At 42.4% G+C, this 26051-nt stretch overlaps 1 protein-coding gene across 1 annotated transcript in view; it reads right to left on the bottom strand.

The window, feature by feature from the left end:
- slc38a4 (solute carrier family 38 member 4) overlaps positions 1 to 25280 on the bottom strand; it is a 125100-nt gene extending 99820 nt beyond the window's left edge. The window contains exon 1 of the mRNA XM_063058499.1: positions 25139 to 25280. The gene's annotated coding sequence lies outside the window, so the exon portion shown is untranslated. The remainder of the gene's footprint in view (positions 1 to 25138) is intronic.
- Positions 25281 to 26051: the final 771 nt, after the last annotated feature.

The raw sequence follows: 26051 nt of genomic DNA, 5'->3' as shown, positions 1-26051 counted from the left end.
TCAACTTTTTTTTCTTGCCACCCAGCTTGTGGTCTAGTTTGATGTCTTTTGGCGGTGGGGGTGGAAGAAGCAACCAGATCAAATTGCTGTTTGAGCACAAAAGAGGTGAGTGCCAGGGCTTTTCAAATTCCTAAGAAGCTATTAACCAATTAAGGGTTGAAACCTAACACCCATCCTCAGTTTTCAGTTATGATCCATAGTAAATCTTGTTGGGAAGCAGCTGTAATAATCTTTCCCCTTGTTTCCATTATGTTTGGGAAGTACTACTTATTTTTTTGAATATTGTAATTTTAAATAAAGAGAAAACAGCTTTAAAAACTAAAAATAGACAAGAGAATCTGTTGACACTTTTATTAAAATTCTCAGTCAGTATTGGAATACAAGTAGTAGTGCTCATGGTGACCTGACTATATTTAACAGCAGGATGAATTTGACTTTCCTGATAGTCTTGATTTCTTCTGAAGGCACTGTGGCCTGCAGGCCAATTAGGGCCGTTCCTAGAGCCTGTCACACTGCTTATATCCCTTTAAACATACTCTATATATCTGTCCAAATGTATTTGACATTATTACAATGTTTAAATCTCGAACTTCCACTGGCAGTTCATTCTATAGGCCCACTGTGAAAACTTGCCTCTCAGGTGCTCTTTATAGCCTGCAACTTAAACCTACAGAATGCCTTCTTATTTTAGACTCCCCTATCCCAGGGGGGATAAAACTTCGTAACTGTATCCACCTCTACCACATCCAATAACAGCCTGCTACACCTACCCACCCCCCATATGAAAGAACTTACCCCTCATTCCCTTGAAATCTTTCCCTGTAACTTTACCTATCTCTACTATGGAGAATAGGCTATAGTCATCCACCTCATCCATGTTGATTATAATCTTTTATAAGGCACCCTTCAGTCCCCAATATTCCATGGGGAAAACAGTCCCAGCCTATCCATCCTTTCTCAAAACCCAAATCCTTCAATCCTGGTAATATCAAAAAGGCCGAGACAGAGAGGATGCTTCCTATGATGGAGGAGACTAGCACTAGTGAGTGCAGCCTCAGAATACAAAGACAGCCCTTCAGAACAGAGATAAAGAGGAATATCTTTAGCTAAAAAGAGTAGTGAATCTGTGGAATTTGCTGCCACAGATGGCATTTAAAGTGGAGGTTGATAGATTCTTTATTGGTCAGGGTGTCAAAGATTACAGGGAGAAGGTAAGTGATTGGGATTGAAAGGGATAATAAATCAGCCATGATGGAATGGCTGAGCAGACTAACAAAATGGCCTAATTATGCCCCCATGTCGTATGGTCCCAGTGATCATGTAAATATTTCCAGCAGACTAGCTTAATCACATCCTTACTATAGAATAGCAATCAGAATTGCACACAATATTTAATGTACATTGCCAACATGATGTACACAAATATAGGAGCAGAATTAGGCCGTTTGGCCCATCGGGTCTACTCCACCATTTCATCATGGCTGATCCAATATTCCTTTCAGCCCCAGTCTCCTGCCTTCTCCCTGTATCCGTTCTTGCCCTGGCCAATCAAGAATCTACAAATCTCTGCATTAAATATACAGAAAGACTTAGCCACCACAGCTGCTTGTGGAAAGAATTCCACAGATTCACCTCTCTGGCTAAAGAAATTCCTCTATCTCCACTCTAAAAGGACGTTCCTCTACTCTGAGGGTTGTGTCCTCTGGTCTTTGACTCTCCCACCATAGGAAAAATCCTCTCCACATCCACTTTAACAAGGCTTTTCACCATTCGATAGGTTTCAATGAGATCAACCCTCATTCTTTGGAATTCTAGTGAATATAGGTCAAAAGCCATCAAACACTCTTCAGTTAATCCTGGAATTATTTTTGTGAACCTCCTTTGAAGCCTCTCCAGTTTCAGCACATCCCTTCTAAGATAAAAGGGGCCAAAACTGCTCACAATACTCCAAATGAGAACTCACCTCGCTGTATAAAAGTTCCAACATTACATCCTTGCTTTTATATTCTAGTCCTCTTGAAATGAATGTAAACATTGCATTTGCCTTCGTCACTAGACTCAACCTACAAATTAACCTTCAGGAAATCTTGCACAAGAACTCTTAAGTGCTTTAGCAACTCAGCTTTTTGCATTTTCTCTCCATTTAGAAAATAGTCAGTCCTTTCATTTCTTTTGCCAAAGAGCACGACCATACATCTCCCAGCACTGTATTCCATCTGCCACCTCTTTGCCCATTTCGTTAATCTGTATGTAGCCTCTCTACTTCCTCCAAGTGCCCTCCACCTATCTTCATATCATCTGCATACTTTACAATATAGCCATCAATTCTGTCATCCAAATCATTGACATATAATGTAACAAGTATCGGTCCTAACACAGACCCCTTTAGAACATCACTAGTCACCAGCAGCCAGCCAGAATTTATTCCCATTCTGTACCTTCTGCCAATTAGCGACTGCTTTATCCATGCTAGAAACTTTACTGTTAAGCAGCGTCTTATGTGGCACCTTGTCAAAGACTTTCAGAAAATCCAAGTACACAACATCAACCGATTCTCCTTTGTTCTACCCTGTTTGTTATTTCTTCAAAGAATTCCAACAGATTTGTCAGGTAAAATTTTCCCTTTGAGAAAACCATGCTGACTATGGTCTACTTTATCATGTGCCTCCAAGTACCCCTAAACCACGTCATTAACAATTGACTCCAACATCTTCTCAACCACTGAGGTCAGACTAACTGGCCTATAGTTTCCTTTCTTCTGCCTCTCTCCCTTCTTGAAGAGTGAAGCGACATTTGCAATTTTTCAGTCTTCCAGAACCATTCCTAAATCTACCGATTCTTGAAAGATCATTACTAATGCCTCCACAATCTCTTTCAGAACCCTGGGGTGTACACCATCTGGTTCAGGTGACTTATGAGGGGTGATTGATAAGTTCGTGGCCTAAAATAGGAGTCAATTTTAGAAAACGTAGCACATTTATTTTTCAACGTAGTCCCCTCCTACACGTACACACTTAGTCCATTGGTCGTGAAACATATGGATCCCTTCTTTGTAGAAATGGTCCACAGCAGGGGCGACTGATAAGTTCGTGGCCTAAGGTAGAAGGCGATGAGTTATATAGCTCTCATTACATGCACGTGCAGTTCAACTCTGAGTGAAAATACAGAACGTTTGAAGTTAATAACTCATCTCCTTAAAAGTAACATCAGCAAATTTGCAGATGACACAAAGCTGGGTGGCAGTGTGAAATGTGCGGAGAACGTTGAGGTAATGCAGGATGACTTGGACAGGTTGGGTGAGCGGGCAGATGCATGGGAGATGCAGTTTAATGTGGATAAATGCAAGAACAGAAAGGCAGATTACTATTTGAATGGTGGCAAGAACAGGAAGGCAAATTACTATTTGAATGGTGTCAAGTTAGGAACAGTGGAAGTACAACAAGATCTAGGTGTCCTTGTTCATCAGTCACTGAAAGTAAGCATGCAGGTACAGCAGGCAGTGAAGAAATCTAATGGCATGTTGGCCTTCATAACAAGGGGAGTTGAGTATAGGAGCAAGGAGGTCCTTCTGCAGTTGTACAGGGCCCTGGTGAAACCACACCTGGAGTATTGTGTACAGTTTTGGTCTCCAAATTTGAGGAAAGACATTCTTGCTATTGAGGGAGTGCAGCGGAGGTTCACGAGGTTAATTCCCAGGATGGCGGGACTGTCATGTTGAAAGATTGGAGCAACTGGGCTTGTATACACTGGAATTTAGAAGGATGAGAGGGGATCTGATTGAAACACGAGATTATTAAGGGATTGGACACGCTAGAGGCAGGAAACATATTCCCGATGTTGGGGGAGTCCAGAACCAGAGGCCACAATTTGAGAATAAGGGGTAGGCCATTTAGAACGGAGTTGAGGAAAAACTTTTTCACCCAGAGAGTTGTGGATCTGTGGAATGCTCTGCCTCAGAAGGCAGTGGAGGCCAATTCTCTGCATGCTTTCAAGAAAGAGTTAGATAGAGCTCTTAATGATAGTAGAGTCAAGGGATATGGGGAGAAGGCAGGAACAGGGTATTGATTGTGGATAATCAGCCATGATCACAGTGAGTGGCGGTGCTGGCTCGAAGGGCCGAATGGCCTACTCCTGCACCTATTGCCTTATCTCCTTCTACCTTAGGCCACAAACTTATCAATCACCCCATGCTGTGGAGCACTTCTGTTGGTCCAAGACGCCGACTTCTACAAAGAAGGGATCCGTATGCTCCACGGCCGCTGGACTAAGTGTGTAAATGTAGGAAAAATAAATGTGCTAGGTTTTCTAAAATTGACTCCTTCTACCTTAGGCCATGAACTTATCAATCACCCCTCGTATTTACTCTCAGACCTTTCACTTTCCCAAAGAAACCTCTCTAGTTATGGTAATTTCACACGCGTCATGACTCCTGACACCTGGAACTTCCACCATACTGCTAGGGTCTTCCACAGTGAATACGGATGCAAAATACTTATTCAGTTTGTCTGCCATTTTGTTGTCCCCCATTACTACCTCTCCAGCATTGTTTTCCAGCAGTCTGAGATCCACTCCTGCCTCTCTTTTTACACTTTATGTATCTGAAGAAACTTTTGGTTCCTTCTTTAATATTATTGGCTAGCTTATTTTCATATTCCATCTTTACGTTCTTAAAAACTTTGTTTTTTTTTAAAAAAACTTCCCAAACCGCTAACTTCCCACTAGTTTTTGCTCTATTAGATGCTCTCTCTTTGGCTTTTATTTTCTCATTTGCTACAGTTGTATCATCTTTTCTTTAGAATACTCTTTACTCTTTGGGATGTACATATCCTGTGCCTTCCAAATTGCTTCCAGAAATTTCCGCCATTGCTGCTCTGCCATCATCCCTGCCAGTGTACTTTTCCAATCAATTCTGGCCAACTCCTCTCTCATGCCTCTGTAATTCTCTTTACTCTACCGTAATACTGATGCATCTGACTTTAGCTTCGAATTCACCCTAAAATTTGAGAAATAGATCATGTTATGATCACTTACTCCAAGGGTTCTTTTACTCTCTAATCAATTCTGCTTCACTGCATAACAGCCAATCCAGAATAGATGATCCCCTAGTGGGATCAACCATGAGTTTAGATTTGGGCTCAACTCTAAAAAGCCATCTCATAGGCACTCTAGAAACTACCCCTCCTGGAATCCAGCACGAACCTGATTTTCCCCAATCTCCACGCATATTGAAGCACCCCACCCCCCATGCCTATTGTAACATTGCCCTTTTGGCATACATTTTCTATCTCCCGTTGTAATTTGTAGGCCACATCCTTATTACTGTTTGGTGGTCTGTATACAACTCCTTTCAGGGTCTTTTTACCCTTCAGTTCTTTTACTCTATCCACAAGAGTTCAACACCTTCCAATCCCATGTCACCTTTCTAATGACTTGATTTCCCCTGCCTTCCTACTGTCCTTTCGATACATTGTGTATCCTCGGACATCATGCTCCCAGCTGTAATCTTTCAGCTATGATTCAGCGTTGCCTACATCATACCTGCCAATCTCCAACTGTGATGCATATTCATCTACCTTATTTCGTACACTGCGTGCATTTAAATACAACACCTTCAGTTCTGTATTAACCCTTTTTGATTTAGTCTACGTTGCCTCCTGTTGACTGCAATTTTGCCCTATCAACAGCTTCTCCTCACTACATATTGCCTCATCTTCAGCACTAATATCTACCTTTCCTATGATGCATAGAAATATACGCAGCTCAGGACACCAGTCACACCATGCTCAACCTTACGATTCCTATCTTTGTCTGAGGTCAACGTCTGCCTCCACAACCTCTCCACTAACTGTTCTAGCACTCTGGTTCCAATCCCCCTGCAACTCTAGTTTAATCCCCACCATGCAGCATGAACAAATCTTCCAGCTACGATACAGTTTGCATCCTGTTCAGGTATAAACTGTACCTTCTGTACAGGTCCCACCTTCCCTGGAAGAGAACTCAATGATCCAAAGATCTTATGCCCTCCCTCCTACAATAACTCCTTAGCCACATATTAAACTGTACAACCTTCCTAGTTCAGGCTTCACTAGCACGGGTAGCAATCCTGAGATCACAGCCCTGCAAGTCCTCCTCTAACTCCCTGAACTCCCTTTGCAGAACCGCGACACTCATCATACCCATGGCATTGGTACCTACATGGACCACAACTTCTGGCTGTTCACCCTCCCACATGTAGGTGCTGAGGCCCAATCAGAGATATTCTGGACCCTGGCAGCTAGGAGGCAACATACCATCCTGGAATCTCATTCTTGCTCACAGAAACTCCTGTCCATCTACCCTAACTAATGAATCCACCATTACCACAGCATGACTCTTCTACCCCCTTCCCTTCTGAGTGAGAGGTCCGACCACTGACTTTCCTCTGTTAGGTTATTCTCCCTGACAGTATCCAAAGTGATATACCTGTTGTTGATAGGGAAGCCACAGGGGTTCTCTGCACTGATTCCTTAACTCATTTCCCCTTTCTGACTTCCACACAGCTTCCTGTACCTTGGGTTAACTATACATGTCCCACCTATCATCCTTTCAGCTTCCTGAATGATCCAGAGTTCATCCAGTTCCAGCTCCAGTTCAATGCTGTTTGTTAGAAGCAGCAGCCGGATGCTCTTCCTGCAGTCTCCCTGCCTTCCCACATCCCGCAAGAGGAGCATGTCACTATCCTGTCTGCCATCTCTACTGTCCTAGCTGAGAAGATAAAGCAGAGAAGGAAAAAACTTCAACTTTTCTTTCCTTGTTTTCTCAGAGTGAAGCCCCTCTTTGCTGAAGCTTCAAAGAGCTAAAACCACAGGATTACCTCTCTGACTACGTCCAGACGACAGCTGCTGTGCTCACTCTGCCTTCCTGTAATTTGCCCTCTCTAATTTAATTGACTTTATTTCTTATATCCTTCATATACACGAGGAGTAAAAATCTTTATGCTGTCTGTGCAAATTTTTGTAATTTTATTATACATCTTACTGTACATACTATTATAACAGAACAGTCAATATAGCTTAGAAATACAATTGTGCCAGTGTGAATTAATCAGTCTGATGGCCTGGTGGAAGAAGCTGTCCCAGAACCTGTTGGTCCTGGCTTCAATGCTGCAGTATGGTTCCCGGATGGTAACAGCTGGAACAGTTTGTGCTTGGGGTGACTTGGATCCCCAATTAATCCTTCAGGCCCTTTTTTCACACACCTGTCTCTGTAAATGTCCTGAATAGAGGGAAGTTCACATCTAAAGATGCACTGGGCTGTCCGCAACACTCTCTGCAGAGCCCTGTGATTAAGGGAGGTACAGTTCCCATACCAGGCAGTGATGTAGCCCGTCAGGATGCTCTCAATTGTGCCCCATAGAAAGTCCTTAGGCTTTGGAGTCTCATGCCAAACTTCTTTAAAAGTCTGAGGTGAAAGAGGTGCCATTGTGCTTTTTTCACCACACAGCCGCCGGTATGTATGGACCACGTGAGATCCTCAGTGATGTGTATGCAGAGGAACTTAAAGCTGTTCACCCTCTCAACCCCAGATCCATTGATGTCAATAAGGGTGAGCCTGTCTCCATTCCTCCTGTAGTCCACAACCAGCTCCTTTGTTTTTGTGACATTGAGGAAAAAGCTGTTTTCTTGACACCACTGTGTCAGGGTGATGACTTCTTCTCTGTAGGCTGCCTTGTTATTATTTGAGATTAGGCCAATCACTGTAATATCATCAGCAAATTTAATTAGCAGATTGGAGCTGTCGACACAGTCACGGGTATACAGAAAGTAAAGGAGGGGGCTTAGGACACAGCCCTGGGAGCTGTGTTGAGGGTCCCAAACGTCAAATTATTGCTGGTCAAAGCCCTTTTTCTCTGAAGCAACCCACTACTGTCTTTTATCCTTGGGCAGTGGACCTGATTGAGGATGTGACACGTGCCAACTTGGTGCCCATCCCATGAAGCAAGTATTCCATATGTTTTCACCATCCTGATTAGCTATATAGAGAACTACGTACTGGTACTCATTGGCCTCCATGTTCTACAACTGCCCCCAGAGCCTCGTCATGTACTGCATACACCCTGTTCTGCTTTAATTTCCCAAAAGGCATCACTTCCTGCTTGCTGGTATTGAATTCCATCCACTATTCCTTTGTCCACATTCCAAGTTGATCTGAACCTTGGCCTTTTTCACCACCTCCCACACCAATGATTTTGGCATTGTCTGCAAACATATTAATCATGCAACCTACATTCTCAGCAAATTGTTAACAAAAACAGGTCCAACTCCAATCCCTGTGGCACATCATTAGTCATAAGCCGACACAAAGTTGAGAAAGCCAAGTCCCAAAACAATCACAGGGCATTAGAAACAAAATGGTAGGTATCCCTAATAACATCGTAAAACAGAGGCAAGAGCTTCAATTAAAATCTTATTCTCCACATCTGGGGACAGGCAGATGTAATAAAGGACCCCAGAGATACCACAACTCTGATCATCTTCTAGGAAGGAGAATTCTGACTGCGGTAACTTTTAAAAGAGGTTCTCAGTCACAGAGAAAGTCATTGTCAAAGTCACTGTCTGCTCCGCATGGCCAAAGTGTGATGGTCTCAGAATCAGAGGTGTTCATTGTGTTAATCTAGAGCTATTGTGGCATGATCTTCATTGAACAACAACACCAAGAAAAACTAAGAAAGCCTTCGTAACCACTCTAAATGGCCTGGTATTAGAGGACACCCTCCTTATATTAATCTCCGTCTAATGTTTGCTCCATGCTAATCTGCAAATCATGTTACTAACCAATGAGTCCATAATAAAGCACATCTTCATGAAGACTAGTTTAAACAAAGCTATGGCATTGTCCTGAAGACAAGAGGTTCGGCAGATGCTGGAAATGCAGAGACACACACAAACCGCCCCCCCACCAGGGAGCTCAGCAGGTCAGGCAGAGGGTACACAGGGAAATAAACAATTGAAACTTTGGCCCAAAACCTTTCAACACACACAAAATGCTCGTGGAACTCAGCAGGTCAAACAGTATCTATGGAGAGGAATATATAGTCAGCAGTTCAGGCAAAGTGCTTATTCCCCTCTGTAAATGTTGCCTAATAGAACCATAGAAACTACAGCACAGAAACAGGCCCTTTGGCCCTTCGGCCCTTCTTGGCTGTGCCGAACCATTTTCTGCCTAGTCCCACTGACCTGCACACAGACCATATCCCTCCATACACCTCCCATCCATGTATCTGTCCAATTTATTCTTAAATGTTAAAAAAGAACCCGCATTTACCACCTCATCTGGCAGCTCATTCCATACTCCCACCACTCTCTGTGTGAAGAAGCCCCCCCTAATGTTCCCTTTAAACTTTTCCCCCCTCACCCTTAACCCATGTCCTCTGGTTTTTTTCTCCCCTTGCCTCAGTGGAAAAAGCCTGCTTGCATTCACTCTATCTATACCCATCATAATTTTATATACCTCTATCAAATCTCCCCTCATTCTTCTACGCTCCAGGGAATAAAGTCCTAACCTATTCAACCTTTCTCTGTAACTGAGTTTCTCAAGTCCCGGCAACATCCTTGTAAACCTTCTCTGCACTCTTTCAACCTTATTTATATCCTTCCTGTAATTTGGTGACCAAAACTGAACACAATACTCCAGATTCGGCCTCACCAATGCCTTATACAACCTCATCATAACATTCCAGCTCTTATACTCAATACTTTGATTAATAAAGGCCAATGTACCAAAAGCTCTCTTTATGACCCTATCTACCTGTGACGACACTTTTAGGGAATTTTGTATCTGTATTCCCAGATCCCTCTGTTCCACTGCACTCCTCAGTGCCTTACCATTAACTCTGTATGTTCTACGTTGGTTTGTCCTTCCAACGTGCAATACCTCACACTTGTCAGTATTAAACTCCATCTGTCATTTTTCCAGCTGGTCCAAGTCCCTCTGCAGGCTCTGAAAACCTTCCTCACTGTCTACTACACCTCCAATCTTTGTATCATCAGCAAACTTGCTGATCCAATTTACCACATTATCATCCAGATCATTGATATAGATGACAAATAACAATGGACCCAGCACTGATCCCTGTGGCAGGCCTCCACTCAGAGAAGCAATTCTCCACCACCACTCTCTGGCTTCTTCCATCGAGCCAATGTCTAATCCAATTTACCACCTCTCCATGTATACCTAGCGACTGAATTTTCCTAACTAACCTCCCATGCGGGACCTTGTCAAAGGCCTTACTGAAGTCCATGTAGACAATATCCACTGCCTTCCCTTCATCCACTTTCCTGGTAACCTCCTCGAAAAACTCCAACAGATTGGTCAAACATGACCTACCACACACAAAGCCATGTTGACTCTCCCTAATAAGCCCCTGACTATCCAAATGCTTGTAGATTCTGTCTCTTAGTACTCCCTCCAATAACTTACCTACTACTGACGTTAAACGCACCGGCATATAATTTCCCGGATTACTTTTCGATCCTTTTTTAAACAACGGACATGAGCCACTCTCCAATCCTCCGGCACTTCACCCGTAGACAGCAACATTTTAAATATTTCTGCCAGGGCCCCCACAATTTCAACACTATCTGCTGAGTTCATCCAGCATTTTCTGGGTGTCATTATCCCAACAGTTTTTTTCCCCTCACTTGTTGGAGTGATATACTGGTAAACTGTTCAACTCAGTGACTTCACTCTGGAACCAAGGCCAGACAACCTCACTAGGTCGAGTTGTTGATGAAGTTTGTAATTTGTGCATGTTTGGAGTCTGAGCTCCAAGATACTGCTACTGTCAACTCATTCATTGAAGGACAAGAGCATACCTTAGGTTGAGCATGAGAGACCTCCAGACATCCCACCCTGCAAAAACTCTTTTCAGGGAAGTAGCACCATCAATTTGCGGGAGACTCCCGGAACTTCCGGGAGAGGTGGGATGTCTGCAATAGAGTAGCTCCTTAGCAGCTAGCCAGCTAGTTTAAATAACGTTAGCTATGCTAATGAACAAATGACACCTGTTAAACTCACCTCAACGTGTCTTTTACAGTCTTAACCCACCATGGGCAATAGAAAAGTCACTGTTGCAAACAGTGCAGCGAGCAACACTGTCATTATTTTGACCCCTATTAGGCAGGGGTACACTTTACTGTAGTCTGGGGTGATGTACGTTTTATACTTTCTTTTTCCTGGAGCACTCTGCCATGGCATGCTCTCGCGCTCTCTTTCTCGTGGTCGCTCGCGCGCTCTTGCTTTCTCTCTCTCTCGTGGTCGCTATCACGCTCTCTCGCTCACTCTCAAAAAAAATTGATTTCCGTGATATTGTATATAATTTGCAGGCATCAGGGAGCCACTATTAATATACGGGAAACTCCCGGAAGTGGGATGTCTGGATCTTTTTTTCATTGGATCGAAGGAGGATGAGAGGTGACTTCATAGAGGTGTACAAGATAAGCAGCACAGATAAACTGCATAGACAGAGATATGTTCCCAGAATGGAAATGGTTGAGAGGGGTATTATCTGAAGGCGATTGGAAGAAAATATGGTAGAGTCAGATACAATTGGTTCATTTAAGAAACTCATGGATGATAGAAAAATGGAGGTAATGTAGGAGCAAAGGGTTAGAGTGAATTTAGAGCAGATCATCACAACATTGTTGGTTGAAAGGCCTGTACTGTATTGTACAAAGTTCATGCTGCAATCTTGCAAAATGAGCCACTTCCCAAGTACATACCACCAAAAGCAGGCATTATAAAAAAAAAGCGCTCAACATATTGAATGTTGTTATTAGCAGACAAGAAACAGCCTACCCTGATGTCTTTCAAATCATTGGTGAAGAATTCAATCAGACTTGTTTGAAAAAAAAATCTCTGCTCAATCATCATCAACACATCACCTGCTGCACACTCAACTACTGTTACACTACGAGTAGGAATGGCTAGAAAGTCCTAGAGGTGTGTATCCCTACAAAATCATTCTGAGTCTTCCCCAACTAGAAACACTGGATGAACCATGACATTCACAATTTGCTTTGGGCCTAATCAGTGGAACTCAGGTCTGGCAACCAAATAAGATACAAGGGGTCCAGGTACGATCTCCAGAAAGCTATCTCACATGTGATGTGGCAATTCCAGACCAAACATGAATCACTGAAGGATGCTTAACAGCTGTGGCAGGGCTTGAATACTATCTCTTCCCACAAAGTGAAACCAAGTGACGTAGGTAACAATAAGGCTTCACTCCCAGTTGAACTCAGTGTTTTCTGTGCTCACTTTGACTATCAAAACATGGAGGCACCTTCCCAAACTCCCACAGCACCCGATCGATAACCTTACGATTTCAGCCTTTGAGGCCGACGTGAGAGCATCCTTCCTTCTGGAGGGCGAATCTATGACAAGCATCTGGCCAGACAGGATATCTGGCCAAGTACTAAAGATCTATGGTGATCAACTGGAGTCTTCATCGATATCTTAACCTCTCACTTTGGCAGTCTGAGGTACCCACCTGCTTCAAGGAAGCATCAATTATACCGGTGCACCAGAAGAACATGGTAACCTGCCACTCTGATGAAGTGCTTTGAGATGTTGACGATGAAATATAGCAACTCCTGCCTGATCTACACGGTGCACTATTGCAGGAAAGCAGCATTCATCAAGTACCTCCACCACCCAGGCCATGCTCTCTTCTCACTGCTACCATCAGGAAGGACTGCAGGAGCCTCAGGACCCTCACAACAGATTCAAACAGTTATTATCCCTCAACAATCATGTCTTAAACCAGAGGGGATAATTTCATTCAACTTCACTCACCACAACACCAAACTGTGGAATCACTTTCAAGTTCTCAATACTTAATGCTTATTTATTATTAGGGTTTCCTTTTTCATCTGCTTCTTTTTGTATTTGCACAGTCTGGTGTCTCATGCACTGTAAACAGACTACTATGTTCTCCAGCATTTAATGTTGCTCTGGATTTCTAGCAACTGCAGAACTTTGTGTTTAATAGTTAACCCAATCAGTGAGCTGTAGTCATCTATTCCTGACTGTAGTCCCCAATCTTCATCCACTTCATGGTCCACATATACTCACGCCTCCTTTCTACACCAGTGTCCGTATAACTTAGGTACGTACATTTTCTACGGTGCATCTCTTCAGTTGATGTTACTGTTACTACTACTCATTATTTACTTACAAAAGCTTCCATAATTTTTCTAGACACTATTTTGATAACACAATTAAAAATGTTACAGTCACCTTTAAACTCAATTGCAATTTATATATGAATTTGATTTAGATTTTTGATACAGGCTAGCTACTACTTCAGACAGATTATTTATTATTTACTTGAACAGATAGTTAAGGAAACAAACCATCATCCAACTTTGTGTTCAATTTCCATCTCCTCCTGCTTGTAAAACCTTCATTTTACAAATGGGTCACAAATTCCATGTATTCCAATCACCTTTTCACAGTTTCCAAATATTCTGCCAGTAAAAAAACTACTAGTTTATGCAGCAAAGTTTCATCCTCTTATTTAATTGTTCTGTTGAATTTTACATTGCGTCATCTACTCCAGGGAGCTGATTCCCACCGCCATGAGTGTCATTGTAGAGTTTTCCATGGATAAAGACTTCAGCTTGAAACCACACTCACCAGTGGCATTCTGTGGCTGTAGAATGTACCATCTGCGTTATCATAAGATATAAGAGAAGTAGGCCATTCAGCCCATTGAGTCTGCTGCTCTGCCATTCAGTCATGGGCTGATCCAATTCTTCCAGTCATCCCCACTCCCCTGCCTTCTTTCCATACCCTTTACTGCCCTGGCTAATCAAGGACCTATCTATCTCTAACTTAAATGCATGACCATATACTTTTCAACGATGTTTTTCATTTGCCACTTCTTTGCCCATTCCCCTAAACTATCTAAGTCTCTCTGCAGGCTCTCTGTTTCCTCAACATTACCCATTCCTCCACCTATCTTTGATTCATCTGCAAATTTAGCCACAACTCCATAAATCCCATTGTCCAAATCATTGACATACATAGTTAAAAAGCAGCAGTCCCAACACCGACTGGTAACCGGCAGCCAGCAGCCAACCAGAATAGGATCCCTTTATTCCCACTGTTTTCTGCCGATCAGCCAATGCTCCACCCATGCTAGCAGGGGAACGTTGACTGAGACCTGCTAGTAACTTACCTGTAATTCAATGGGCTCTTATCTTGCTAAGCAGCCTCATGTGCGACACCTTGTCAAAGGCCTTCTGAAAATCCAAGTACACCACATTTACTACATCCCCTTTGTCTACCTTGCCTGTAATTTCCTCAAAAAATTGTAGTAGGTTTGTCAGACAGGATTTTCTTTTCAGGACACCATGCTGGCTTTGGCTTATCTTGTCATGTGTCTCCAGGTACTTCACAATCTCATCCCTAACTATCCATTCCAACAACTTCCTAGCCACTGATGTCAGGCTAACAGTTTCCTTTCTGCTGCCTCCCGCCCTTCTTAAATAGCGGAGTAACATCTGCAATTTTCCAGTCATCTGGTACAATGCCAGAATAGATCGATTCTTGAAAGACCTCCGCAATCTCTCCAGCTACTTCCTTCAGAACCCGAGGGTGCATTCCATCAGGATCAGGAGATTTATCCACCCTCAGACCATTAAGCTTCCTGAGCACCTTCTCTGTCGTAATTTTCACTGCACATACTTCACTTCCCTGATACTCTTGAATGTCTGAAACAGATGTCTTCCAGTGAAGACTGATGCAAAATACGCATTCAGTTCCTCTGCCCTCTCTGCATCTCTCATTACAGTATCTCCAGTGTTGTTTACTATTGGTCCTATATCTGCCCTCGACTCTTTTACCCTTTATATACACTTTTTTAAAAAAGCTTTTAGTGGCCTCTGACATTAGTCGCCAGCTTCCTTTCACAATTCTTCTTTTCCTTAATAATGACCTTCTTAGTTTCCATCTGGAAGTTCTTTTAAAAAGCTTCCCAATCCTTTATCTTCCCACTAGCTTTGGCTTCCTCTCTTTTGTTTTTACTTTGGCTCTGATTTCAGTTGTCCTTCTTCCATTTGAAAATTTCTTCTTATTTGGAATATATCTGTCTTGTATATCCCTCATTTTTCACAGAAACTCCAGCATTGCTGCTCTGTTGTCTTTCCTGCTAGAGTCCCTTTCCAGTCAACTTTGACCAGTTCTCTCAAGTCATTGTAATTTCCTTTATTCCACTGAAATACCGACACATTAGAATTTAGTTTCTCTTTCTCAAATTTCAAAGTAAACCCAATCATATTGTGATCACTGTTCCCCAAGGGTTCCTTAACTTTAAGCTCTCTTATCACCTCCAGATCATTGCAATACACCAAATCCAGCACAGCTGATACCCTAGTGGACTCAACAACAAGCTGTTCTAAAAAGTCATCCCTTAGACATTCTACAAATTCCCTTGAGGTCCAGTACTGGCTGGTTTTCCCAATTCATGTGCCTCAAGGTTCAAAGAAGCTGTACGTTTTCCCTGTGACAGCATGGGTTTCTTTTGACTGCACTGGTTTCCTCCCACATTCCAAAAATTAAGTAGTGGGCATGCTACATTGGCACTGGAAGCATAGTGACACTTGTGGACTGCCCCCAGCTGACATGAACAAAGCTTTTCACTGTATGTTTTGATGTGCATATGACAAATAAAGCTAATCTTATCTTATTCAAGGACAGGCAAGGGAGAACACTACTACCTGAAAATTCCCCTCCAATTTACTTCCCGACCAGCCTTTACTTAGAAATATGCTATTGTCAAAGGGACTAAATCCTGGAAGCCTATACTGTACATCTGCACTATGGGAACACCTTAGCAACTGTGATGCAAGAATGTGGCTCAGCAAAGCTTTGCATTGAAAATCATTCTCAGTCATGGAAAATATGTATCCCACAAAGAATAGCATAGATAAAGCAGAATATATGTTATTAACAGGAAACTGAATGTCTGATTCTTATATTACAATAATAAATCTTCTTCTATTTAATAGTACTTCAGCATCTGCAGAGCATCAAGCCACAGAAGGAAATTCATCTCTCAAACAGGAAAGCAATTTAAAAATTTTATTTTACTATTTGTACTGAAGACTAAAGCAAGAAATTGCTTTCTATACAACATTATTTGTATAACTATTGGATAGAAAAAACAAACAAAATAGATATTTTTTCTGTCAACACTAGGCACTCAAATACGGTTTTCAGTAATAATTCCATTAGAAGGGCCTCTTCCTTAATTCAAACCCTATACTGCACTTGTAATCAACATTTGTGAATTATAATGTTGTGCAAAATAGCAACAGCTGAGATGACAATTCTGCTTAAAACTTGATCATACTTTTAAACTAAGGAAGGGTCTTGCCCCAAAACATTGGGTGTACCTTCCCCCCCCCCGCCCCCCCCATAGATGCTGCAGGGCCTGCTGAGTTCCTCCAGCATCTTGTATGTGTTGCTCGGATTTCCAGCATCTGCAGATTTTCTCATTTGTGATTCGATTAAAACTAAAAAGTGTTGACTTACTGAAATCTTTACTGAAGTTTGAAAATGATTATTTATTTTCCTGCTTAGAAGCTGCACTCTAGCATATGTAGATAAAGTTTGAAAGAATAACATTAGTCAATAAACACAAGAGGCTCTGCAGATGCTGGAAATGCAGAGTAACACACACAAAATGCTGGAGGAACTCAGGTCAGGAAATATCAATGGAAAGGAATAAACCATCAATGTTTAGGGCCGAGGCCCTTCTTCAGGGACCATGATGGGCCCAAAACATCTACCCTTTACTCCTTTTCATAGATAACACCATAAGAAATAGGAGCAGAATTGGACCAAATGGCCTTTCGAGTCTCCTCCAAAATTTCATCATGGCTGATCTAATTTCCCTTTCAGCCAGAATCTCCTGCCTCTCCCCATATTCCTTCATGCTCTGACCAACATGAATCTATCAACCTCTGCCTCATGAACCTCCTTTGAACCCTCTCCAGTTTCAGCACATCTTTTCCAAGGGGCCCAGAGCTGCTCACAATACTCCAGGTGAATCCTCACCATGCTTTATAAAGTCTCAACATTACATCTTTGCTTTTATATCTAGTCCTCTTGAAAGGAATGTCAACATTGCATTTGCCTCCCACACCATAGACTCAACCTGCAAATTAATCTTTAGGGAATCCTGCACAAGGACACCTAAGTTTGTATTTTTTTTTATTTTCTCTCCATTTAGAAAATAGTCAAACCCTTTACTTTCTTCTACCATGACAATACACTTTCTGACAATGTATTCCATTTCTTTGCCCATTTTCCTAATCTGTCCAGGTCCTTCTGTAGCCTCTGTACTTCATCAAAACTACCTGCCCTTCCATCTATCTTCATATCATCTACAAACTTTGCAAGAAAGCCAACAATTCCATCATCTAAATCATTCATATACAACATAAAAAACAAAGCTTTCCCAACACAGACCATTTGTTACTGGCAGCCAATTAGAAAAGGCCCCCTTTATTTCCACTCTTTGCCTCCTGCCAATCAACCACTGCTTTATCCATGCCAGAATCTTTCCTGTAATACCATGGGCTCATAGCTTGTTAAGCAGCCTCATGTGTGGCATCTTGTCAAAGTCCTTCTGAAAATCAAAGTACAAAACATCAACTGATTCTCCTTTGTCCATCTTGCTTGTTATTGCTTCAAAGAATTCCAACAGGTCTATCAAGCAAGATTTTCCCTTGAGGAAACCATGCTGACTATGGCCCATTTTATCATTAATCTCCAAGTACCCCGACACCTCATCCTTAATAATAGACTCCAACATCTTCCCAACCACTGCGTTCAGATTAACTGGTCCATAGTTTCCTTTCTCCTGCCCCTCTCCCTTCTTGATGAGTAGAGTGACATTTGCAATTTTCCAGTCTACTGGAACCATTACAGAATCTAGTGATACTTGCAAAATCATTATGAATGCCTCTACAATCTATTCAGCTACCTCTTTTAGAATGCTGTCTGACCTGCTGAATAACATTAATAAAATTTGTTCATATATTAATTAGAGCATAGAACAGTACAGCCCAGGAACAAGCATTTCAGCTCACAATTTTGGGCCAGACTAACTAAACTATAGGTTGACTATCCCTCATCTGAAAATCCAAAATCTGAAATTTTTTTTGAGCACAGACATGATGTTACAAATGGAAAATTCCTCAAGGCCTGGGAAGATTCCCAAGCTATGTGTGGATACCTGCGTGTCACAGCAAGTTCTGAGAAGTGACTTTGCTTGTGTAATGAACAGAAGTTAATGAAAAATAGAAATACATTGCATAATGTGAAAAATGAAAATTTTGATCACGTGTGGAAAAGTCTGAGCTAGCAGAGGAAGCTGTATAGACATGTACTATTATAGTGTTTAAAATACATTTGTACAAACACACGAATAGGGCAAGCTTAGAGGAATATGGGCCCAATGCAGGCAAATGGGATCAGCTGAGGAAGGCATCTTGATTGTCACGGATGCTTTGGCCCTTGTTGTATAGCCTTGATATCTTGTGCCAATACTAGGCCAGCTAGACAAAGCTGATACAATCGCCATCAGGGTACCCTGCCCTCTGATTTTTGTGTGCGTGGTGTGTGTGGGGTATGGGGATGATATATGTAACATTTAAATGGTTCAATCAAATGTTAATGTCTTAACAAGAAATCAGAGATTCTCTGCAGCAATTAAAAGATAATCACCTAAAGATACTACAATTTCTGTTCTGATTTTATTTATTTGTAGTTTTCTTTGACTTTGCACAGTTTCCCTTCTTCTGCACATTGGTTGTTTGTCAATCTTGTGTCGATTATCATCAACTCTGTTGTATTTCAGTCTTCTATTGTAAGTGCCTGCAAGAAAATTAATCTTAGGGTGGTGTATGGTGATATGCATGAACTTTAATAATAAATTTACACTGAACCTATGAACATAAAACAATTGCAATTTTCATTAATAGGAGTTTATCAGCAATTAGTAAATGTCATATACCTAGGTGAACATGCACTTTGGTCATATAATAGGTTTATCTAAAATAAATTGAAGAAAGTTTTCCAGTGAATGGGACCTTCACAAGTGACATTATGAAACCAGACTGTGGGGCAAAGGTTTTAGCTGTGGGATGTTTACTAGTTTCTTCATAAAGAATGTGAAAAGCTCAATGGTACTTGAATTGTAAAAAAATGGATGTTAACACAGTCCAAGTTTTAGTACAGCAGGACTTGGGATTGAAGAACCAGCAAATTTGACAGTAAGCTGAAGAGAGTAAAAGATGCAGATATTGGAGAAAGCAAGTAATTCAATCGGTAGGTAACAAAGGCATAGAAACATAGAAAACCTACAGCACAATACAGGCCCTTCCGCCCACAAGTTGTGCCGAACAGGTTCCTACCTTAGAAATTACTAGGCTTACCTATAGCCCTCTATTTCAGTGGTCCCCAACCACCAGGTAGCATGTGCTACCGGGCCGTGAGGAAACAATATGATTTGGTGATATGAAACGATATGATTCAGCTGCACCTTTCCTCATTCCGTCAGGCACTGTTGAAATTAAACATGTGCTCCCCCACCCCATTGGCTGCTCCACAAGAATATTGTCAATATTAAACCGGTCTGCAGTGCAAAAAAGGTTGGGGACCCCCGCTCTACTTTACTAAGCTCCATGTGCCTATCTAAAAGTCTGTTAAAAAGAACTTATCATATCCACCTCCACCACCATTGCCGGCAGCCCAGTCCACGCACTCACCACTCTGAGTAAAAAACTTACCCCTGATATCTCCTCTGTACCTACTCCCCAGCACCTTAAGCCTGTGTCCTCTTGTGGCAACCATTCCAGCCCTGGGAAAAAGCCTCTGACTATCCACACGATCAATGCCTCTCATCATCTTATATACCTCTCATTCTCTGTCGCTCCAAGGAGAAAAGGTCGAGTTCACTCAACCTATTCACATAAGGCATGCTCCCCAATCCAGGCAACATCCTTGTAAATCTCCTCTGCACCCTTTCTATGGCTTCCGCATCCTTCCTGTAGTGAGGCGACCAGAACTGAGCACAGTACTCCAAGTGAGATCTAACCAGGGTCCTATACAGCTGCAACATTACCTCTCAGCTCCTAAATTCAATTCCACAATTGATGAAGGCCAATGTACGCCTTCTTAACCACAGAGTCAACCTGCACAGCTGCTTTGTGTGTCCTATGGTCTCGGATCCCAAGATCCCTCTGATCCTCCACACTGCCAAGAGTCTTACCATTAATGCTATATTCTGCCATCATATTTGACCTACCAGAATGAACCACTTCACACTTATCTGGGTTGAACTCCATCTGCCACTTCTCAGCCCAGTTTTGCATCCCATCAATGTCCCGCTGTAACTTCTGACAGCCCTCCACACTATCCACAACACCTCCAACCTTTCTGTCATCAGCAAACTTACTAACCCATCCCTCCACTTTCTCATCCTGGTCATTTATAAAAATCACGAAGAGTAAGGGTCCCAGAACAGATCCCACTGTTCACCGACCTCCATGCAGGATATGACCCATCTCCAACCACTCTTTGCCTTCTGTGGGCAAGCCAGTTCTGGATCCACAAAGCAATGTCCCCTTGGATCCCATGCCTCCTTACTTTCTCAAGAAGCCTTGCATGGGGTACCTTATCATATGCCTTGCTAAAATCCATATACACTACATCTACTGCTCTTCCTTCATCCATGTGTTTAGTCACATCCTCAAAAAATTCAATCAGGCTCATAAAGCACGACCTGCCCTTGACAAAACCATGCTGATTACTCCTAATCATATTATACCTCTCCAAATGTTCATAAATCCTGCCTCTCAGGATCTTCTCCATCAACTTACCAACCACTGAGGTAAGACTCACTGGTCTATAATTTCCTGGGCTATCTCTACTCCCTTTCTTGAATAAAGGAACAACATTTGCAACTCTCTAGTCCTCCAGAATCTCTCCCGTCCCCATGATGATGCAAAGATCATCGCCAGAGGCTCAGCAATCTCCTTCCTCCCCTCCCACAGTAGCCTGGGGTACATCTCATCCGGTCCTGGCGACTTATCCAACTTGATGCTGCAACTGCAAGAATTTAGCAGCATCTGGGACGATGGCAGGTAATGGTATGGAGCTGTGCATTGGAGATACTTACGTTTCAATGGTATTCCATACATGCCTATTTTAATCCTGCATTTGTGTTATTAGACTAAGTCAGCTTTGCCATACATAGAAGCCTCCAGGATAGCTGGTCGAAATGGATAAAGCAGTGGAGATCAAAGAACTTAGCCTCTGCTCACCAGAGGTATCATTTCCACACACCATGCAAGATTAGGGGGAAAAGGTCTGAAGAATATGACCTACAAAACCAAACAAAACTTTTGAACTTTAGAGCAGTTGTCTTCCACAGACACCTAAAAGCCCTGGACTAACCACCACAGAACCTTACAAAAGATTGAGAATCAGCTGGAAGGACAGACACACTGGAGCAGGCGAACACGAACAGCATTTCCATCATGATAAAGCAACACCAACTCTGGTGGGTAGGTCATGTTACCTGGATGCCTACCTTATGCCCCCCCAAGCAGAGCTTTTATTCCCAGTTGAAGTTCTGTTTTTGCATTCCCACTGAAAGAGCAGAGAATCCGAGTTGGCTTCAGTTCCAGAGGCAGTTGAATGGATTGGTCAACACACCATCTTTGATTTCAAGTCCACACGGTGTTTACCATGCAAATCTCACCACTCCTAGATGATTAGGAATCAAATGCAGCATTCCCTGGTGCAAAAGAGCATGTTGAATTGAAGTGTTCGAGTAGTTACTTGTGGGGATAGCAAATCCAGCATCCTTCGGGAAGAACTACAACACTGAATACTGCCACTCAGGTTACCCCTTCCTCTTGATTAATGAAGCAACTACAATGTGTAATCGAGGTACAGCAGCCATTCAATGCTAGAGAACGATGGGTTTCATTATGTTAACAAACAGTGACATGCAAGTAAGAATGAGGAAAAGGGGTCACCATCAAAATTCTGCAGATATGCCAAAGTATTTTGAAAATGGCAACTGAATTCCACACGACAGCACTATAGATCCATTTTGGATAGGAGAAAATATTAGCCTGGTAAGATCAGAAATATTACAAGTCTTGCATACATTATACCAGAGGTTCTTTTATCTCCAACTGTGCAATTAGATTTAGATATGACTTTTCTCAGAGCATGCAGCAACAAGGCAGCACTATTCCACTGACGCAATGACGTGCAAGATCAGCTTCATTTGTCACACTACATTGAAACATAGTGAAATGCATCATTTGCATCAAGGATTTGCCAGGGAACAGCTTACAAGTGTCGCCATGCTTCCAGCACCAGCATAGCATGCTCTCAACTTAGTAACACCAACTCATACGTCTATGTAGGAAGAAACTGGAGCACTTGGTCACAGGGAGAACGTATAATCTCTTTACAGATAGTGGTGGGAATTGGATCCCAATCCACAGCTTGCGCTATGAAGTGTTACGCTAATCACCATGTGGTCAGATTCCACTATCGGGGAAAGATGCCTAGCAAAAGTGGAAATTAGTTTTCCCCTTATATTTTTCATGTTTTGGTTCAAATTATAAACTACCTGAACAGAGTAAAGATTTAATATTAGGGAAAGCTGCTTGATAGGAAAGGAGGAGAAGGATATGGCCTGATGCAGGTGAATAGGATTAATATAGAATGCCATCACGGTCTATATGGGTGAACCAAGCAGGACACTTCTGTCTCCGATGTGGGCAACCAGGGCAGATGAACCCGAGCTCACTTTGGAACCAGGCTGGTTTCGGATGCGTGTTGGAGGTGGTATATGAACGGGGGATAGAAACCTCACTCACAGCATCAATTGCTTCTCTCCGATTTCCCCTTTGGCTACAGCTGGGTTTCGGATGTGTGTTGGGGTGTGGTATATGAATGAGAGGTGGAGATCCAGTCTCACAGCATCAATTGCTTCTCTCTCCCCTGGCAGCAGGTGGGTTGTGGAGGTACATTGGGGGGGGGGGGGGGAGTATCTGAACGAGGAGCAGAAACAAATGGTCACAACATCAATAGCCTCTCTCCAATCTCTTCAGCTGCAGGTGAGTTGTGGAGGCATGTTGGGTGTGGTACATGAATGAGGAGCAGAGACCACACCCACAGCCTCCTTGGCTTCTTTCTGATCTCCTCTGTTGTCAAGGTTCAGTGATCACAAATCTCAGGGTAAGTGGGTGAGAGCACCAGCAACTTGCATTATGACAGGGCATTTCAGAGAACAGAGCTTCCCAAGCTGATCATCAGACTGAAGTTGCTCTGATAAATTAGCAGGATTGATGGTGACAACATCTCCAGAGGGAGAAACAGTTAATGTTTCAGGACCACACACACAAGATGCTGGAGGAACTCAGCAGGTCGGGCAGCATCGATTGAGGGGAATAAGCCACGTACTCAGAATTATTTATTTACTTTTAAAAAATAATTGCAGTTTGTCTTTTGCATATTGGTTGCTTATCAGTCTTTGTGTGTAGTTTTTCATTGACCCAATTGTATTTCTTTGTTCTCCTGTGAACGGCTGCATATCTGTAGTACATGGTGACACTTTGATAATAAATTTACTTTGAACAGTTTATGTTTCAGGTCGATCCCTTCATGATGAAGGGTCTCAGCCCAAAACGTGGACAGTTTATTCCTCTCCATAGATGCTGCCTGGCCTATTGAGTCCCTCTGGCATTTGTGTCAGTTGCTCTGGATTTCCAGTATCTGCAGAATCTCGTGTTAGAATCAGGCGTGAGACCTGTATTTTAAGCAAAAACACGGTCCTGAAATGTTAATTGTGTTTCTTCCCCCTCCCCCACAGATTCTGAGTATTTCAAACACTGTTTTTATTTCAGATTCCCAGCAACCTTTCGATTTTCATCGAATATTAGAGCACGTGACAAAGAGGTGGGGTTCTAGGAACATCTTAAAGGAGAAAAGCGAGGCGGAGGGGTTTAGGGAGCAACTGATGGACCCTAAACCAGCTGTGAGGGATTGTGCATTTACACTCCAGGATGACGGAGAATGCCGAACTCTAGCAAATAGAAAGACTTAGTGAAGGAGGAGCGACTGAAAGCTTGGATGAAAATATCGAGTGCTGCTTTTCCGGGAAAGTACCAACCCTGTGCGCTCTGCCTTCTACAGGAAAGGACATTCATCGAGAGGAGTTGCCTATTCGCGGGACGGACGCTCGCCGCCGCCCTGTGTTGTACAGGCTTGTATCAAGCAGTGGAGAACGCTGCCTCGCACTGAGGTCAGCTGCTAAGAGATAAGTTGTTCTTCCAAACCTTCAAAGACAAACCGTCATCGAGGAACAAAAATAATACTGCGGTCTTCTACAACCTAGCATCGCATCCATATATACTAAAACATCAAACATTTATAACCACACCTTCAGAAGACAACCGCTACACTTTTTTTTAAAAAAAAGACAACCTCCCTATTACAGAGCCTCTCCCTACATGACACAATAAACAGTTCTCACTTAGGCAGAATCCACTAGAGAATTGGTTAAAAAAAAACTCATAATCATCGTATTTCGAACAAAGGCGATTACGGTGCGGTAACCTTTCTCACAAATAAAAGTGCTTCGGCGGAGATCCCTAAATTTTCCTCAGAAACTGTGAAAGCAGCTATATACACTAGGCGTGTTTCAAGCGCGCGGATGCACATGGAATAAGATGTATAGAAAGTGAATTAAAGCACTCTTTTCAAGTACAACCAAATACAATATTGGCTTTACAATTCTTACTTTGCTATCGTACATAATTGAGTTCAACGTGGCTTTAAATGTCTATACTCACACATTTGGCAATCGTTTATAAATACTCATTTGCATTTTAAACCACTAATTAACATCTAGCAGCAATGTATCCAGAAACAGTACAAAACCCTTTTCCCGCTTAAAATCTACTGCTCAGTTTGAAACCATTTGAATTGTACTACAATTGGAGAATAAAGCAATAAATACTGTTTTAATTAAAAGCATTTTAGAGTAAATCAAACCCACCTTAAAATTACAATGTGAATCAAGTAACTAGACGAGGGCAACGAAGAATTACTATTTCGGAAGAGATATCCTCAGCATTTAACAGCAGATAGTGGAAATTTCCACCATGTGAACCCACCATGCAAACAGTTTCAAGTTTCATGAATGACAAGACACGCCCTGTGTTTAGATATCCACCAATCAAAGCAGACCCTTCGCAAAGGTCTCGACATTCCACTGCCCACGGCCAATTCGTTTTTAACTGATGCGGAATTCTTAAAGGAGAACAGTGTTCTGCCATTCTAAATGCTGGTGAACGCAGCAGGCCAGGCAGCATCTATAGGAAGAGGTACAGTTGACGTTTCGGGACGAAGGGTCTCGGCCTGAAACGTTGACTGTACCTCTTCCTATAGATGCTGCCTGGCCTGCTGCGTTCACCAGCATTTTTTATGTGTGTTGCTTGAATTTCCAGCATCTGCAGATTCCCTCGTGTTCTGCCATTCTAGGTGTGGTTGAAAGCGGAACTCATGGTTTTATATAAAACATCTTTACCTATTAAGTCGTCCGCTATAGGCACAGGATAAAACATATCCTCAGTGATCCTACAAGGGCGGCAGTGCTGGAACTGCCCCTGTTGCACTTAATAATTGTTTACCTGGATTAGTCTCAATCTCACAGCTCCGTAACAATTTTTTCCAAACAGTCGGAGAGAGAGGCACTTCGCGTTATCGCATAGTTTAGGGCTGTGAAATTTACTCTGTCACATGTTGACGGAGAGATATTCCTGGTAACCCTCCCCACTGGGAACTCTTCAGATTTAATCTGGCATCTCCATCATTTTTTAAAAATATTAACAGATCTTGAATAAGGTGAGAACTCCAATGTAACAGCTGCACTTGTTCCTCGATGAAGCTTTTAAAGTCACAGAACACCA

The sequence above is a fragment of the Mobula hypostoma genome, chromosome 9 (genome assembly GCF_963921235.1).
Source record: "Mobula hypostoma chromosome 9, sMobHyp1.1, whole genome shotgun sequence".
Taxonomy (NCBI): Eukaryota; Metazoa; Chordata; class Chondrichthyes; order Myliobatiformes; family Myliobatidae; genus Mobula; species Mobula hypostoma.
The sequence above is the reverse complement of the archived record's forward strand: the minus strand, read 5'-3'. Positions and strand labels throughout refer to the sequence as shown.